The sequence below is a fragment of the Xenopus tropicalis genome, chromosome 3, assembly GCF_000004195.4.
Source record: "Xenopus tropicalis strain Nigerian chromosome 3, UCB_Xtro_10.0, whole genome shotgun sequence".
Taxonomy (NCBI): domain Eukaryota; kingdom Metazoa; phylum Chordata; class Amphibia; order Anura; family Pipidae; genus Xenopus; species Xenopus tropicalis.
In genome coordinates, this window is record NC_030679.2 from 109,277,589 (window position 1) to 109,297,278 (window position 19,690).

At 37.2% G+C, this 19,690-nt stretch overlaps 1 long non-coding RNA gene across 1 annotated transcript in view; it reads left to right on the forward strand.

Moving 5' to 3' along the window:
• Positions 1-13,395, forward strand: part of LOC116409777 — a 41,130-nt gene extending 27,735 nt beyond the window's left edge. Inside the window, exons 7-8 of the long non-coding RNA XR_004222053.1 lie at positions 1,994-2,075; positions 11,872-13,395. This is a non-coding gene — a long non-coding RNA (uncharacterized LOC116409777). The remainder of the gene's footprint in view (positions 1-1,993; positions 2,076-11,871) is intronic.
• Positions 13,396-19,690: the final 6,295 nt, after the last annotated feature.

Sequence of the window (19,690 nt, forward strand, 5' to 3'; positions counted from 1 at the left end):
ATGCAAATGAATCATAAATATGTACCATTTTTGAAAAACCATTAAAGTAGCTGTGCATACAAAGATGTATAACCCAACCAACTGGCTTATAGTGGCAGTCATCATTTTAGCCCTAAATCTGATTGGCATATTTTCTCAAGGTTCCTTGGAATGATCCTACCAGTCTAGTGTGCTTATTTGGTTGACAGGATGAGCTGGGATGTCTCATTCTGCTATCAGACTACTGGACATTCATTGATTTGAGATTTGTTGTTGCTTTCATTTTCATTTTCCACTTTATGAGCCACAACTGGGGATCCACCAATGGATCATGAGGGCAGATCCACTGGAGGGCAGATAGAAGAAATTATTGCTACAGACTTGCATCATAATTACGGTGGGAAGATTTACAGAATTTCATGCACTTTTGTGCCCCTGTTACTTCATTTTATTAATGTGACTCCTTTACTTCTGACATAATGGTGGTTGATAAATAACCATAAATGAATTATAGCTCTAGAGAAATCTATTTGCCAGCTGCACCACCATATAGAAGAAGGCAAATTTGTTCTTCAATAAGGGTTTTAAGAGAAATGAAGAAGATCCATAGTAGTGTTGTGTGCAGACAAAATAAAAAAGATGGAAGATAAAACAGAAAAGGACAGAAAACACAAAGGGGGGAGGAAATAAAAGGGGGTGGGGGTGGGCACAAGGAAAATAGGAACTGAACAGGAAGATGAAAGGACTCAAAGCTGTTACTGTATTTGAAGAGCTACTGTAACCATCAAATTGTGGGGAGATTGGCAGAGCACGTCTTAATTTATGCCTGCTGCTATTGTACAGATGCCTGGCTTTAATTTATTCTAGGGAGCGATGGGAATGAGTGTGGGGGGTGTGTGGATGGAGGGAGTTCAAGCATATATACCAACAGGGGCTGAGAACGAGAGAACAGATTTTCTCTCTCTTTCTTTCTCTCTGCTGCCATGTCTTCATTGTGTTCATACTGTGTGTGTATATCCAGCAGTTTGTGGTGGTACCCTGGCTGCACTGGCATGCACACACCACTCTTTGCTTATTAGCTTGAGGCAGACATTTTGAACTAATGGCATAGAAGACTTGATTTAACCCATTACTCTTCTAGTATTTGAAAACAGATGCTTCAACAACAAACCATAGTTTGCACCTGCATTGATGTGCAAAACATGATTTCAGATTCAAAGAAAGGATCCCAATTTTCCTTAAAAAGAAGCACACATACACATATTTCTAAGGCAAAACATTATTTAAATATCCATAAATATAAATTGAATATGTGTATTTACACTGCAGTCACTTGTAATGGCACTCTAAGGGGTCTATTTATCAAGTTGTGTAAAAAGCAACAATCAAATACACCACACATAGCTGTCTGCAACCAGGTGTTGGGTGTGTTAAATTCTATGTATTTATCAAGCTGTGTTTTCACAAAATAGTAGGATTGTGGTACTCAATCTGTGTGTTGCCTTGAGAGACATCCAAACAATAATGTGCAAAATCAGATTGCACACCCTACCCGTCTTTATCTTTTATTTAATACCTAATTTGTAATTATATTCTATACTACAGGTATGGGACCTGTTATTCAAAATGCTCGGGACCTGGGGTTTTCTGGATAAGGGATCTTTCTGTAATTTGGATCTCCATAACTTAAGTCTGCTAATAAATCATTTAAATATTGAATAAACCCAATAGGCTTGTTTTGCCTCCAATAAGGATTAATTATATATTAGTTGGGATCAAGTACAAGGTACGGTTTTATTATTACAAGGAAACAGGAAATCATTTTTAAAAATTAGAATTATTTGCTTATAATGGAGTCTATGGGAGATGGCCTTTCCGTAATTCAGAACTTTCTGGATAACGGGTTTCCGGATAAGGCATCCCATACCTGTACTGCCTTTGAAGGTTTGATATTTGAACTGATTATCATCTATGTACATATATTAATAACAATAACATTTTTTGTCTCTTACAGCTATAATGGGCTAGATGTCATGATTACGCACTATTCATACAACGATGGACTGTTTCTCATTTAAGATATTATCTACAATGAGGTATATAGTTAAACTGGATTTTGTGTTTATTATAAATTATGATAATGCACTGTGTATTTTTACTCCTGATTTCATGAATGTTTTTTTATCACATGGCTTCACCTGAGTGTAATTACTGGGTGCAGTTCTACCATCTTAAATAACTGTACCATATTTTAATAACTCACGATGGAGGATAGCCCCCGAAACTTTGTGTTGAGCTCTCAGTTTTGCGAACTGCTTTTGGTGCGTGCATAGTAAACTAGGTCAGTATGAGGATAGAGTTACATGAATATACAATAAAGTCATGCTGCAGGGTAGTATTGGGTGTGATACAGCCACTTATAAGTGTGTGCTGTTGAGGTGGTTATCTGTTCAGCCTATCCAAGACCTTTCCTGCAAGTTTTGGTACACCTGTCCCTACCATAACTGTTCACTTCTGCAGCCCACTATACTATTACAGGGCCCAACTCCTGTGCTTTGTATAAAGCAAGTTTTAATTCTAGGTGCAAGGCATGAATACTACTTCAGCAAACCATGCAAAAGCAGCAAATGGCATCCCAATGTTCATGTACTGATGTGCTTGCATGAAAAACCTTTCCATGCAATTCAGTAAGAGTACAAACCATTATATTTTAAAATACCGCCTTGCAGCTGGAATTGACATTTAAATGAATGGTATATAAGATAATAATTAAATATAATAAAAATAATCCTGTAGTACAAGGGAAAGGGCTGGCACGCTTTTGTTTACACATCAAGTATTTGGTAGATGCAACAACCATTGTGTGTTGGTGACATACCTGTTATTAGTACATAACAATTTTTTATGCTAGCTGTGTTTTAAAAGCATATCAAATGACAACTAAGGCAAGCTGGCTGTTCTTGACAAGTAATTTAAATCTACAGTAAATTGCTTGGCTAGCGATTCTACAAAAAGCATTTAAAATGGGGGCAACTATTTAAAATAAAAGCTTTAGTTGGAATCTGCAAATAAAACACATGCTTTCCTCTTTGCAGCTCTTTTAGAGAATTCATGGGAATATGTATGGGATGTCAGTATAAAGTTACATTTTAGACACATGGAAACCCATTTACTAATGGTGGGTACATTTGCACTACTACAGCAACCCATGGCGACCAATCAAAATGTTGCTTTCATTATTTTTCTTTCAGTTGGCTGAACATAGCTAATCACTGATGTTCTGGGTTAGTGCCCAGGTGCAGATTTGCCCATTATTAGCAAATAACAGTTCTTTAAACCAGAACTGGAAATCATTAGCTTAGTGAGTGTTAAAAAGATTGTGCTCTACAAATAAAGATATATATATATATATATATATAAACATAAATTACCTATAGTGTAGATTTAGTTAATAGGAATTCATTTTCTTCAGATATAAAGGAAATCTAACATTTAATAAGAAATGTTACATGTATGGTATCTTTAAACCCATATTCTAAAGTCATTATAATGTGGCTCATTTATGAACACTGGTCAAAGTTGCATCTGTTCAGTGAACTGTTGCACCCAGTCAAATGTTTACTATCTTATTGTTATATCTACAGTTGGCCGATAAAAACTAATCACTGATTGGTTGCTATAGGTAAATGCCAAGGTGCAGATTTGCTCAATGCACGCAAATTAGTCCAGTTGGGCCAGGTGGGTTTACCTTAAACCCCAACTTTACTTTTTTTTTGCTCACTCCTGAATAAAGGATATTGATCCCATGATGCATAGTCAGTACTAAACACATTTCATATTACTGAGGTTAAACCGGCAGCTGGCTGCGTTCCTCTGAATTAGGGACAGCATGGCAAAGGTTCAGCTTTATGGATTTTATAGGCTTAATTATGTTAGTGTTTTTATTTATTTATTTAGCTTTATCTTTTGCCACTTTATCTTACAAAATAGGTGGTACTGCAGAAAGACTGGATGTGCATTTTACATGTAGGTAGATTATGAGGAGCTAACTTTAAAACTCAATATTGCTCCATATTGAGTTTTAGTTAGCTTTCAACTTTATAGGCTGGGCACCCTAAGTGAGGATGGGTTTTGGAGTAGGGTTTTTCTGGTCAAGTAGCTTAATCATGAAATTGGTCTTGTCATGTATATCTCCTAGCTTCAACAGAGCACGGAACCATTATCCTTTGTTCCAAAACTGGTTTAACAATGGTGGTATGTTAAATTTTTAGTGTTGCTGTAAATAACAGACCAATATATTTTTTACAAAAATTCCCATTGGCTCTGATGTAGTAGGGTAAATGAGAAAAGGTTCTTTGACCTATATATATTTTGCTTTGACAATAACTTTACCAATCCTTCCTTGATTAAAAAGGTACATTAAAAAAAAAAAATTAGAGTCTTCTAGATAGTGTACTACATGTTAGCCTTGTTACTGAATCTACATCATTCTCTATAAACACACCAGTATTATTTTATTTCAAAGTGAAAGCGTCATAGGTTTTCTGCCTTTAAGATCGGAGAGTTTGTGTGAAAAATGTAAATACAAGCACTTTAAATACAGTATTAGGGCAAAATATATTACAGAGGATGTGCCTGCTAGAGGTTGGATATTTTACATTGGAAGTAGGTTCCTTGGCAATAAAGGATTATGTAAGGCATTGAAAGATAATGTGGGGGCCTAGATACTACATTTTGTATTATGAAAAATGACTCGGTGTAGGATCTGTATTTTTCATGTTTGCCAGGGAAAATCATCCTAAAATAGGAACAGTGGTGCAAAGAAATTTTATATTAATAAAAATCTTCAGAAAAAAACATTTCTGTGTAAATGGCTATCTCTTCACCCTGCTGTCTTTGCCCTTATGGAACACAAATTGCTTTGTAAAGTCTTTACCACGTTGATCTGCAAAAGATGTGCCTGTAGGGATAAAATTTCCATATGAGAAAAGCTCCTTAATGAATATGTGGATAATGTATTTTCACCGGAAAGGCTGGTTGGCCCAGTTAAAGTCACGTAATCAGGCTGTGCCCTGGCTTTGTTGAAATAAGAAGATTAACCCCTTCAGTGCACTAGGCAAATTGCCATGGCACTCCACATTAAGCATCAGCAACCAGTAAGTCTTATTTGCTGGGTAGCGATTAATATTTAACTTGTCAGAAAAAATGGGAAACAATTCTTGCTGTGCCTCCAGCAAATCAAAACTCAAAGATGAACACGCTGCAGCACTCCGATACTTGTGAAAAGTGTTTATTGTGCCAACAAACCAGGCTTTGTATCCAGCAAATTAAAAGCTACTGGTAACATCAATAATCTGTTGTCTGTAGATGTTTCTTCATAAACCTTTTTTTTTTCCTTGTAGTTTTAGTTTCTCTCATCATTTATAGATTTTCACTCTTGAAACTTTTTTTTTGCCTACATCCATAAATCTTCATATCAAACAAATTCCTAAGAGAGCTGGGATCTCTGTGGAGATATGGATGGATGTTTAGGCCTACAGCTAAGTCCCAAGTAGGGATGTCTCAATCCCTCCCTCCAGCCTTTTCTAGGCTATAGTTTAAATCACCCAGGGCCATAGGGTCATGGGAGATGTAATTCAGTCACAGCAGGTGGGTTGCAGATTGGATGTCCCTGCTAAAGATCGCCTACGGGGATTTTTTATTTCATCTTCAGATTTCATTCCATATTGGAGAATGCTTATTGGGCTGCTTTTCCGATTCCTGTCCTTTTAGGAAATATAGCCAGGGCATATGAAAGGCTTGCATAGGACAGCTGTAGAACTACAGGCATATCCCACAGCAATTATGCTTATTTCTCCTGGAATGATGAATATTGAATTAATAAACAGATAACAACAGACTTCATGGATGCATCTGGTGCAGACCTTTATTTAAATGTGAAAAAGGGCATGGTGGATGCTGCCACATTCTTCATTTAATCCTACTCCCACTGTAGGTGTAAATTATCATAGAATCACTTGGTAATAAAATAATGGTATGGCCCAGATTCCAAATGAACAAGTCTTCCAATTAGGGTTAAAATGCACGAAGAAAAGATCTCCTTTTTGCTTTGCTACCAATCCCAGATGTGGTTCTTTCCTTCCTAATCTGCAGATAAGGGCTATAATCCAAGAAAGAGCTGCAGGAGGCTTTGTGATGGGAACAGAATTCAAGTCAGAGGAGCATTTAAAGCTAGGGATCAGTACTCATACGTGGCTTTGCATCTCTTGCTGATGTGAAAGCACAGTGCGTGGAAAGGGCTTGTGCTCTTGTGGTGGGTTCTATGGGGATTTTTTTTAGAAGAAAAAAAAAGTGATAACTCCCTCTTTTGATATTTTTACAAACTTACTATACTCTTCTGAGTGTACCAACAGCCTTTAAGGGTTTTAAGAGTGAGACTTCTGCTGGTGCTGATGAGGAATATATTGCAATCTGCAGAGAAAAATTTTTTTCATCCTGGTCTTCTTTAGTTTATATGCAATGTTGGAATCATCTGACAGCAGTAATAATTTTCAAATAATATAGATTAGAGAAAAACTCATTTGCCTGGAGAGGCAGTGTACACTGACAATATACATACCATAATGAATACTGAGGGATTCTTATAAATCATGCAATACCTTATGAAAAGGGTAGACAACCAGCTCTAACCCTAATATGGCAATAATAGGCCATGAATGCGGTTCTTCTGTAGTTCCCACTGCATGTCCTTCCGTGCCTTTGAAGTCTGTATATATTCATTTTAATCTCTCTATTTAATTTATTGGCACTCTTCAAAAATATAGATACTGTAGCCTGCCTGCAAGATGTTCAAATACTTCAAAATGTAGAATTCAATATTTATTTGTTATGAAAACTTTCAATAAGATGTTTAAGATATTTAAGGCACACACTTTACCACCTCTTCCTGTTGCAGAAGTAGTACCCTCTATATAGTAATTTCAAATATTACATAATGCCCCATTGATGGTTTATCTGGAACCTACTGGTCAACACTTTTTGGTCTTTTGGTGCCATTATCCAAATTACTATTTAGAGGCAGTGCCATTCACTATTTGTGGTTTATCTGATTAAACATACTGGGCCACACATTTAGGTCTTATGGTTCCACACCCCAAACCTTAGGAAGGGCCATCTGTACACAGAATCTGAGAGTAAATATCAGTCAAGACATCTTATACTTCTGGCCACTAGGTGTATTGATGTACCCCCAGACACATTGTATTAAACATTACAATGCAAATATGACAGCATTGCTTATTCCTTTGCTTTTATAGACCACATTGTTGCTCTTGTATAATACACAGAGCAAATCTTTTATATTGGAATATAGAGTTGTTTCGAGGTAGATCTCCTCTGAGTCATTGAGTTATGCTCAAGCAATGGATTTAAAACAGTGAGGGTTAGACTTCATAAACAGAAGACAATAAACAGTTTAGAAAGCCCAGGTTGTGTAAATAGCAACCCTCTGTTGTATGATCTGTAATGGCTGATCTATAATTGCTAGCACCCCCCTGTAGTCTTTGGTTGTAGTGATGCTAAAAGCTATAGTAAATATTAAGTTACTGACAATAATCAGTTAGAACACAACATAAAATCAAGTAAAATTACAGTGCAGTTTGTGTCATTATTTTGTATTTAAGTCTTACAGAGAGTACAGCTCATATCTCACAGTCAGTTTTATTCCTCTCGTATGCTTCTCTTTGCAGCATAGCCAGCATAGACAGAGTTTTTTGGCTTGGGTTGTCTTTCCTGCCTGGTTACCAGGGGAGCAGCTAGGCAGACCTCAAATATGCACAAAAAAAGGACTGGCCTGTCAAAGTGTCTGAGATGAACCATGGCCTAGTCCCCCTGCAGCTGGGCTCAGACATGCCTCAGCCCTTGTCTGGGTCCTGGGAATGGCAAAGCCTACCAAGGTTCAAGGGCAATCTTGATATTCATTAGTCAAGGGCCTTGATGTTCCCACTCTTCTCTCATCCTTTTTTTTTTTCTCTTTCCGCTCTCCATCTTTTGACACATTCCTATGTGTCCACGGAGGAGAGAAAAAAAAAAGCTTTCCTCCTTCTGTTTTCTGTGTTTGGTCTTACACCAGAACATGCATAAACTGTACCATGAAACAAGGGGGGTGGGGTTAGAAGGACAATGTCTGCAAGGAGCCATTCAGTGCGAGGCCCATGACCTGTCTGCACCCTCAATCTTCCACACAAACTCACACAGACATTTAACCCTTTTAACACTATCTAAATTCTATATATTTGCAGGGGGATATATTGTTTTCTTTCTCTTCAGATAAATATAATATTGTGTTACTATAGGGAAGTGTAATATTAACACATGTACCATGCATAACAATTTGTGTTTTGATAATCTTATGTATTAATAATCTTATGTATATATTGTTACCAAATGTGCCTGTAAAACTGTGAGGGCCAACACATAGCTATCCTCGAATAAGACTCATGGTGCAAGGTGTGTTTTTCCTAATGGTGGGGATGATGGAAAACATTTCACCACAACAATGAGCATTACTGATTCTGCAAAAAACAGTGGGTTTTCTCTTTACTTTTGTCTTTCCTTCAATTTTGAAGATGTTTTGAAAGTAATATAGTTAATTAGTAGCCAATTACATGACACACACTAAAATATATTTTTATATTTGCATTTTAAAGGGAAAAAAACACCATTTTAAATTTCTTGACTGGTAAAGTAATGTAAGGTTAAACATAGTCATCAAATGTCCTGTCGGCCTTTTCATATTTTCTTATAAACTGACTGACTAGTAATTACCCAAGCCAAGCAGCACGTGTTATTAGTTTAAAATGATTTCCCCCCTTGATAGGCCCCAGAAACAGAATAGAGGTGTAATTGTGCTAAGGAGTTAGCAGGGGAGAGCTGGTTTTGGACACATTTAAGTCTGAGGACCTTAGATGAGGGGGGGGGATGTATGAAAGGACTTAATTTACATAAGCAGCATGGGTCTGCAACAGAAAGAAAGATATCAGGGGTTGCAAAATTTAATCTAGACTTGAAGCAAAATAAGGGAAAAGGAGGAGGGGTGAAAACCTGACAGTGAAAGGGGTTTAGCTAAGTAACACCCTGTAGAGATTAAATTGTCCAGAAAGTTTCTCCCCATGATTCTGTGAAATGGGCAATGGGGTGTACCGAGGGGGTGGGTTGGTAACACCTCCCTAAGTGCATGAATAGGAAATGGGCAAAGAAAGAGATCTTTATTAGTTGGAAAGGAAAAAAATGTGCTAGTGCTTAAAAAAATGTAAATTATGTCCACAATATTTTCTACAGATTGTTAAATGGATGGAGGATAATTTGCCAGTAAAATGCTCTACTTTTCCCATAACAACAGGACTCAATTGATTAACATATTACAATTACAGCACAAGGTGCATACGTTGTGACTTTATTGTGCCAATAGTAAAAACATATGTAAAGGTACAACTTAAAGACCTTAATGTTCGGACCTCAAGTATTATTTACTACTGCCCTGAGCACAGGAAAACGTTCAGGGTTGGCTTTGCATTTCGTGCCAGACTAGAAATCCAGTTTTTGGTGCAGAGCGCATCACTGTAGGGTGCAAAACAGCCATGTGCTAATACCTGTTATATGTTAAGTACAGGTGTTCCTGTACTTTGCAGTCCTTAATGTTCCCTGGCCCATTTGTCTAACCTTACATGCTACCCACCACCTGCCCCCTCTGAATTCCATGCTGCTGAATGCAGGGAGTAATGTAGCGCATGCCAAGTCCTGCACCTGGAAGAGCAACCCACAGGGCAAAGTACAAAATGTACAATGTGCTTTTTGCCTGTTCATTGCACTTTCCTCTGGATTAAAGAGTAAAAAAAGAACTTCACTTCTAGATGTTTTTTTGACCATTCGGGGTATATTTGAATTGCCACAGTCACCCTAAAATTCAATCTCCATAAAGAAATATAAACCTTGTTAATAAGTGGTTAATAAGTGGTAAATATATATATATATATATATATTTTTTTTTTTTGGCTAATTTGGGGAATGACATGGGGGTTAAGGTACTGGTACATTGTGCAAGTAGGAGTGCCCCCCCCCCCCCCACCTACAGCTTTAGGCTTGGGAGTCTCAAATAATCACACTGAGGTCCCAAGTTTATTTAGCTCCACTTGTAGAAACAAATACAAATATTTTGTCTTTTCTAAAAGGTACTTCCTAAGGTATCATGCATGTTTTAAATGCATTGTACTTATCTGCAAGTTCACAGTTATAAAAAAGTCTATACAGTACACAGATAGGATCATATAAAAAAGAGTAGGAAAGCTAATATGGGTCCTTGAACCTGATCAGACACCATATGCAAGACCTTCTAAACTGTTACATTTTTAAATTTCTGCTAGAGGCACACTGACAACATGGATTGCTTCTAGTTGGTGAGAACAGTCATAGGGTCACTGCATCTTGCCTCCTTGCTACCCTCAAATTACTGCTTGAAGCCAGGTCGTAAAAGAATCCCTGTAAGTCCCTAACCTTTACATTAAGAAAAAGCTCTGGCCCTTGGCTTGGGTGGATGCACACTCTATAAGAACTATATCTCAGCCAGTGTCTCAATAGCTAGCCACCTCCAAAAGTTTCACAGCAGGTGCTTATGCGTATAAGGAATGTATTCTGTTGGAATACACAAACACACAAGTGTGCAGCTAATCAGGGGCCCCTACAATTTTCAGAAATATGATTGTGCTTATGCATATTCTACATTAATGTGGCTCATAGGAACAAAAGGTTAGGGACATTTGGAATAATATGTCTGTTCCATAGCTTTAGATTTTGACAGAATGATATGTAATTTAAGATAAGTGCTTGCACATCAATATGGCATAGGGGCACTGTACCCAGATGGATGTGCCCTTGGTAGTTACTCAATGTGATTAATCTATATGGGCATCTATTGGGGTAACAGTAAATGCATTAAAATATATTAGCCAACTATTTTTCACTGAGAGGTGTGATATTGCTACATCTTTTTCTCCTGAATGTTTATATGTATAAATGCTATTGTGGCCAGTGAGAAAAAGAAATTAGAAACAAGTCAAAAAATGAATATTATTTGCCAATATAACAACATTTACACTGTATTTTGGGTTAGAGTTCTTTTAAATAGTAGGCATCACATGTGTCTGGTACATAGGCCCCTCATATTTCTTAATTGATTAAACTCTGTTAATTGCACAGATGGTATGAACTGAAACAAGAAATGAAATATATCTACAAGACTTCTAGTAACTAAGAATGTATGTCAGAGATGAGCAACTGGAAGCTTTAGCAGATTTTGTTGAACTACAGCTTCCTTACCCACAGACAGCTGACTTATTAAGGGTCTCTATTTGCTTATACATGCTGTGCAATAGATAGAAAACAAAGTGTAGTAGAAACAGCTTGCTTCAAGATCGCAGGAAAAGGCTTGGCCTGGGGAAATCTGGTAAATATTGCCCATAGGGGGTCCTGGGTTAATGCTTAAATCCAGGAAAAGTTAACAGGAAGATTAAAACATCACAAAGTGGTTTTGTATTAGCAGTCTGACACGCAGGCTAATCCTAGGTCCTCTCTGGCACAAACTCTGCCCGCAAGACATGTTGGAACCTTTGAGATCATGATCAAATTCTCACAGGGAGAGGATTTATGGAGGAATAATACATGTCCATGGTGAGCAAGTGGTAGGCCTGAAATGTCTCCTAGATAAAAAGAATTTAAAGGCTCATTCCCTGCCCTTGCCATCTAGTAAATGCATCAGTACTGCGTTATCCTGGCTGATTTTGTATGAATCTGGGAATTTCTGTGCAATAATTTGTCCTCCTTTTTCTGCTTTTGCAGGTCCTCATGAAGACAAACTGAAGATACAGCTTCACTAAAGCAGACAAACAAATATGTTGAAAAGGTTTCAAGAGAGTGCCATATGCTGGCCATGCATTATACATGACAATATTTCAGCATAGCTACTGCATCCCATCTTACTAAGAAGATCTAAGGAAAAATGGACATTATCTGCGAGGCACCTCTTTTCACTGCACATTTTTAATATGGCTTCAAAATCAGTTTGAAAAGACCTGGCTGTGTTTCCAGAAAAGTGCCATGGTATTCAATTTCACTGACTGCTAATATTAATTAAATGAAGCATAGTATGTTTTCCTTGCCAAGTGGTAAAAATTCTCTTCAATCACCCGCTCAAGATAATATGCTCAAGATAATATTATCTATGGAGTATTCAATAGGAAATATTATATTCAAACTGTATTTAGAGAGATATCTTCTGTGAAATGCATTCAAACTTTGTGTGCCACCTTTCTAAAGGCTGACAAGCAATTTTGAATTTAGGAGACCTTACCTGAAAAGAACTACATGCCACATATACAATCTACAGGTTGAGGCCGCAAGTTGACTGGAAAGCTGTCCCTGTGAGGCCCTTCTGGAGGTCATGTCCTACATAATTCTCCTATGGATTAGGAATTAAAAAAGAAACATACATTTTGAGAGAAAACATTACAAAGAAATAATATATAGCCTAATATGTGATCTTATCAAATTGTGTTATACATATCCGTAAATATTGTCTTTTTACCCTGAAACACCAGTTGATGTTTTATGGGCTTTCTCACTGATCACCTGACAGGAAATAAATGCACGAAGAGTATGAGTAAAATACATATCCATGTGCCCTTGGTCTGTGTGTGGGGACAGTAACTAATACCACCCAGAGGGACAGAAACTGGAGTTTCAAATGGCAGTGTTTCAGTATAGGATTATCCAATGGTGCATACTTTTAGAAAAATATTTTTTTTTTATGAAAATACAAGAGGTGACTTGATGGGTGATTAGATATGATCAAAATAATTTCTAATTTGACAAATCATACTGTGAACAGGAAGCTGAGAATGGTTGTGTCTTAATTTCCAAAACAGCAAAGGGGGAGAGGTGTAACCACAAGTGGGTTTTACATCACTTTTATGTGACACATCACCTCCATCTTAGGAAATGTCACTTTAGGACATAATACATTTGCCTATTAAGCCGAATAACAGCCATATTGTTTCTGCTGATTTTATGTGAATACCTGAAAAGAATCAGATTTGAAAATAATTACCCATACAAAGAAGATAGGTGCCAAATGGATTCTTTCATGTGTATCAATTTGAAGGCATCTCTATGTATTTTTATGGGAAACAGAAAAGTGTAGGAAAGAAACCTGTAAACAACTGTAATTCTTTATTACAACACTGTTATTGAATTCGGATTATCTGGAAATGATGTTATATATTAACAATTTGTTTGTTAGTTGCCCATTGTAAATCTTATTTATGTTCTTGAATTTTTGAGAAATAAACTTTTCTATGTATCATTTAAAGAGTTGCATTGTTTCTATAAAATATAAGTAGAATTGTATGACTTTTCCTGATACACCCAGTGAAACATATTCAGATCTGTACTACAAAGAGTAATGTGAAAATGAATGATAAGATAATCTATGCATATAGATCAATTTTCCTGTAGCCTTCTTGCCCAATAGCAATTATATGGACATTAAACATCAATCAGGATGTGCCGCAATGGCGCTTAAAGGACATGTAAACCCCACACACAAAAATTTAATCAGCGAACGGCCTCTTTGAAATCTTTCAATACCTGCCACACTGGTTGTCCAGAGGTTAATAGTAAGGCTGCAGCATCCCCTTAACCACTTAGATTTCCTTCTCCTCTTGTAACGCACTCGGCCCCCTCCCTCTGGAATTTGCTTTGGCTGTTGGCCTGTGGGCATGCTCAGTTGTTCTAAGCTCAGATTACTAAACACGCCCCCAGTCTAGCAGCCAGTAAAGAGATGGCATTGCTGGTTCCCATAGAAACTCAGCTCTAACTGTCTGCTTCAATTTTTTTCTCCTAACCTCCTCTCCTGAGCTCAGCTCAAACAAAGCAAAACTTTTATCAGACAGTTGTGCCTGTGTGAGCCTGTATTCTTGATGAAATGTATGCTGAATAAGGGTGTGTGTGTATGCTGTTGGCAGATTTAAATGTGATTATGTATCAGAGGAAAAATGGCCACCGGTTGAAAGCTGCTATTTGCTTTAGGAAAATGTGATGGTGCTGGCAAGCGGAGGGGATATATGCAGTACAAAGAATGCCCAACTGATATACATTGTAGGCAAATGTAGGCTTTACATGTCCTTTAAGGGTACATAGATGATAACACAGCCCAGTATCCCAAGTATACCATGTGCACATTATAAGACTTTGCATGGGCTGGAGTATTCCTACAGAGAGTCTTGTATTGAACCTTAAATAAAATAACAGGGTGCAAACATGTCTCAGTGGGGAATCAGAGAAAGTGAAGTAATGTTATGCTTGTTTCGAAGCGGTGTCCTAGATGCACAGTATGGCAGCAACTCACAGCCTGGCAAGGCAAGTGCATGACAGGACTACCCTATCTCTTACTTACTTACAAATGAAAGAGATTACAGGTATCTTATTCCAAAAGAGCATTTCAAAGACTAAAAGTAAGTTTTCAGTTGGTGTCCCAACATTCAAAATATATACATATTAATACTGATATTATATATAGTATATTGGAAATGGTATTAACAGTTTATAATTCTTTACTGCATGTTGCCTTTCGGCCTTTTTTGTTCGGATTTGGCCAAATCCACGCTTCTGGCTGAACCAAATGCTTAAAATCACGTGACTTTTTGTCATGTAAACCCGGAAGTTGTTTACATGACATATGCAAATTAGGATTTGGTTTCTTAGTTGAATCTTTTATGAAGGATTCGGGGTTTGGAAGAATCCAAAAAAAGTGGATTTGGTGCATCCCTAACTGAAAGTTTTCCAGCAAGCTGAAATATGAAATACAGGACTAACATTAGTAAACTTGGGGCTCTATATTACTAGCATAGTGAGATCCTCCCACGGGGCCAATTATTAGCCTTTTAGTCACCTGGGACCCCTGGGTGGTGGGCCCTGCCAACAAGTAGAATAGGGCTCCAATTTTAAAAAAAAATGCATTGCACACATGAACATGCCCCAATGCACCATGGCCAGTGGCATAACATTAGTGCCTTCGAGTTCCCCCCTTGGTTGCTGCTGCAGGGTAACTGAACTATACATACCACGACCATCCAGGTTCTCTGTTGTATGGTACTTATGCTATTGTACATGTTCATTATACCCACCCATTATCTATCCAAGCCTCACCATTCTCTGCAAGACCCACCCTTTCCTGACACACACTTGAAATCACACTCAAGTTTGTATGATGTTTGTATGATAGCTTAAATGGGCAAGAGAAAAAAAAGTTGGTGTACAATACTCATATGGCTAGCCAAATTCACAAATGTTTGAACTCCTGTTTTTTATACCACTATATCTTATAATATAGTAACAGCATTTCTGACAATTTTTAATCTGTCTTTCCAAGCATGATATTATTAACACAAGGATATGGAATTACCACCTAACCCTCAAAAACGTCTTCGTAAGAATTCTTACGATTCTTAAATGGTATTCTGAATGTATAAAAATGGGTGATCGAACTATATTAAATTGCCTAACAACTTATTCACAAAACTGGAATATGGCTTTTGTGAAGTTTATGTTCTCTTTACAATAGTTTAAATCAATTAATCTATCTCAGTCCAGCTTTAATTTATGCCACCTTTGTGAATAACCCCTGCTGTAATAATATATTCAGAAGGACAAAGAAACCGCTGCTCAGGGTAAAGTGTTCAAAGAAGAAGTTTGTTAACCTTATGTTTTACTAGTAATCCATTATTTGAATGTGTATATGTTTTTAAAAAGAGAGGTTTTAGTAAAAATGTTATGCTAAGCCACTATGCCATGTCAAGTTTATTTCCCCCTTTCTCTGCTGTGTTTTTTTTATATAGTGATCGCCAAGAACAGCACATATTCTTATAGGCATAAGTTACAAATGGAAATTTGGCCTTCCTTTTTAGAAAATAACTCTAACCACTAATGTATAGTAGCCCAAACAGCTTCTGTATAAACACACACAAAAAGAGAGTGAATTAATGCATTTTTTCTATCCAAATAGAATAACAGTAATCTGATCTTTTCAAATAAATACATTTCAAAAATAGATGTTTACTGTCACAAATCTAGGATTGTAAATTTGACCAGAAAACCCCTTATGGCAGTCTTAATTATTTGCTTATTGTTATATTTTGTAAAGGCTGACACCTACATGCTTGGGCACATTATCTTGGGAAAAAGTGTCTCCTAATTATATATTTGAAACTCCTTAAAATGTATGAACTTTTGATCTATTTTTGATGATGCATTTTTGGGTTGTGGTAGCAACTTTGCCTTGAAATGTACACAGAATAGGCATAGTTATCAGGTGTGGACCCCTTTACATAAATTGGGCCACCAGCCTTGGAAGTTTGGAAAAGATTTAACAAACACTGTTGCCCTGATGTTGGTAGATTATGCCTCTCTGCATTTTAGCCCTAGATAATAAGTTTAGAGTATCTAAGATCTGTAGGAAGAAATTGGTAATTCAATGATGAGCAACAGTATTTGCATACACCCTCTTAAAGAAATTAACTTTTTTACATCTATCATAACATTGTCTTTGCATGCGTTTTATAAATTTGCCATAAAAGTAATAGCCTGATGCTTTTACATTGCCTATCTGATCCCCCATATCCATCTATGAGGATGCTGTCATATTTGTGCAGCAGGAGTCCATAAGCATTAGAAACTATAACTGACAGGCTGAGAAGGGACAGTCAGGTTGGCAAAACAGTCAGGTTTAGGAATTTCAAGTAACAATTACTTACAAAAGCAGCCGTATCAGAAAAAACAACCAACATGACCTATAGGTAACTTTTAATGTACATTCATATTTTGAAGAGTAGTTTTTTAGTGTCACTATCACTTTAAATCTATAAATCCTCTTAAACATCTTTTCTATCAATTATTGTTTTCTTGTGTACCTGAAATTCCTTACCGCAACCCCTACTCCACAAACTCATAAGTAAACTGCCGGTCCTCATGAGACCTGGAGAAACATTTACAAAAGTGGAAATTGCAGGTAACAATTTGTTAGGCACCCACTAGTGACTGTAATTGCTAATTTCAAACCCTGTACCAACCAGGGTGCTATTCTAGTAAGTGGAACAATGCCATCTTGTTTCCTGCCCCTGGAATACTTGTTGCTTCCCTGGGCTGCATGCATGGCATGGTAATTAATCCTATAATTTTCCTTTCAAATCATTGAACATTTTTAATTGTATGTATATTGAAAATTGTATGTTCTTTCATTAAGTAAAATAAAAAACAACTTTTTATGTACTCCAATTTCAGTTTCTTTCCAGCACCTTAAGCTTAAATGTTTTTTAATGGTCAAGAAGTTGAATTGACAGTGTTTCTACCAATGTAATTCCATCCTTTGTGAATTTGGTAATATAAGCAAAATGGAGTTACACCGGAAAACTTACACCAACTTCAAATTCATCCATTGCTCTGATGGGTTTTGTGTGTTTCCTAAAGGGCTCTTCCACATAATAACTGTTTATTGCACAGTGAAAAATGCAGTTCTAAGAATCTTTTGAATATACATTGATTAAACATTTCCAGTAGTTTTAAAGTAACAATATATGTCAGACTATACTGGTTTTGACTCCTGAAACTCTTGATATTCCTTCAGGAAACTTCCAGTGACTTCAGAAAACAAAGTGACGCATATGCCTTCCCATAGGCGATTCACTTTAATGCTGGTTGGAAGGCATTCCTGGGAGATTAGTTGCCTGCAGTAGCCTAAAATTAATTGTGGGTGACTAATCTCCCACATGGGCCATGGCTATAAAGATAAATCCAGCTACATTGTTTTAAGAGGCAGACAGAAAGGGATAGACAAACAAACACTGCTTTCTGTTGTAAGTAAATGTTCACATCACTTTAAAACCACAGAAAATCTTCAATGAATGTGCATTACAGAGAATTATATTTGTCTTATTATGCAAAACATAAAAATACCCTAGTTTTTTCTAGTTTTTTGGGTGGATGAATCCTTTTAATGGTATCCTGAATTCGCAGATTAGAATTGGGAATTTTTAGTTTTAGTTTACTCCAGCTTTGTGAATAAACTCCCGGTTAAGATTCCCACCATAATAGATCATATCTTCCCAGAGAGGAAGGTGAAAGTTATCTTCTTCCTTCTGCCGTTTAATATCTAACAAAACCATCTTACCTCTATTCAGTGAAATGTATAAAGAGCAACAAACAAACAGTTGTATGGTAAATTCAGTGCTGAACAAAAAAAACAGATGTTACAGAAAAAAAAAAATATATATTTTCTGCAATAAACAAACAAATTTGGACAGGCAAGGAATCTAAGCTCATCTTTCCTGCAGTTCTGGAGCAGGATTTCTTATCTTTCACTGCATGATAAGGCAATATATCATGTGTACATGAGAGCCACCCCATACCTTTCTAAGCTTTAGCTGCTGATATTCCCACCAAGGATAAGCTAGAATTTTTCTTCCATTAATGACAAAATAAATGAAAAACAGAAAATATTCAAATGACAGATCAGTGATCCCATGTGCATTAAATGAAAATTTGTATGCTGTTTTGCAATATTACAATAAGGAGTTTCTATGTAAGTCTTCTAACTAGGAGCTCCTAGATAAAATTTGACCAATATAAGCCCTATACACACTATAACCCAAGCAGAACTGCATTGCCTGCGCTTTAGGGAAGCCCATAGGCAACACAATCAGGCAACACATGATGCTAGAATGTTCTACATTGCACCTTCTGCACTGGAACCCATTTATTATCTCAATATGAGATCAGTGGCGCTAAACAGACATCCCTTTGCAGAAAACGAGCCCGCCTGTGTTGGGAAATAGCTGAATTGAAATGTTTCAGGATTAGCCAATATTTTCCTCCCTTTGGGGGAAGAGGTTGGGTTGTAACAATCAAGGGCCGTTCTGTGGTTGCAAACTAAAGTTTTTAGTCTGTTGAAAAAGGAATAATGGCCTTGGGAAAACACAAGACAGTCCATACAGTGGAAACACAAAGGGCGTTTTATTCAAATTTGTTTTGAGTTTAGCAGATTTGCATGAAAAATGTGTGAGAAAGGCTGTCTCGGGTGACCTCATCCCCAGCTGCCATTAGCGTTTAATTAAGTGCTGAATAGCAGCAGCATTTGCTGAGCAGACTGGGGGACGTGAAGAGAATCCTGTCTGGCCTCCAGACTGTGGGAAATCTCAGCAGCCTGCCACTGAACTACAGAAGGGGAACCCCTAAACCCAGACAGCCCCTGCCTTCCAAACCAAAACATTAGTCATGACAACAGCCCCCAGGAGACTGACCTTCTGCAAGTCCCAGGATTTGCAGGGGCCATCAAAGTGTTAACACTGTCCTACCGTGAACTGCATGAAAGCAACTCCTATAAACGCTCCTTTGTCACATTAGTACGTATAATGGTTATTTTTTTTCTGTTTGACTCTTTGTCTGTTTGATGCTGCAGTTACAATGTTTACTAGCATAATGAGCTGTCTCCGAGTTTCTATGCCCATTTATAATTCCTTGCCAGTCCCTTCCTCTCTATAGCAACCCTGACCGTGATCTGACATGATTTAATGGGCAGACGTCTATTCTGCAGTGTCACAGGCACACA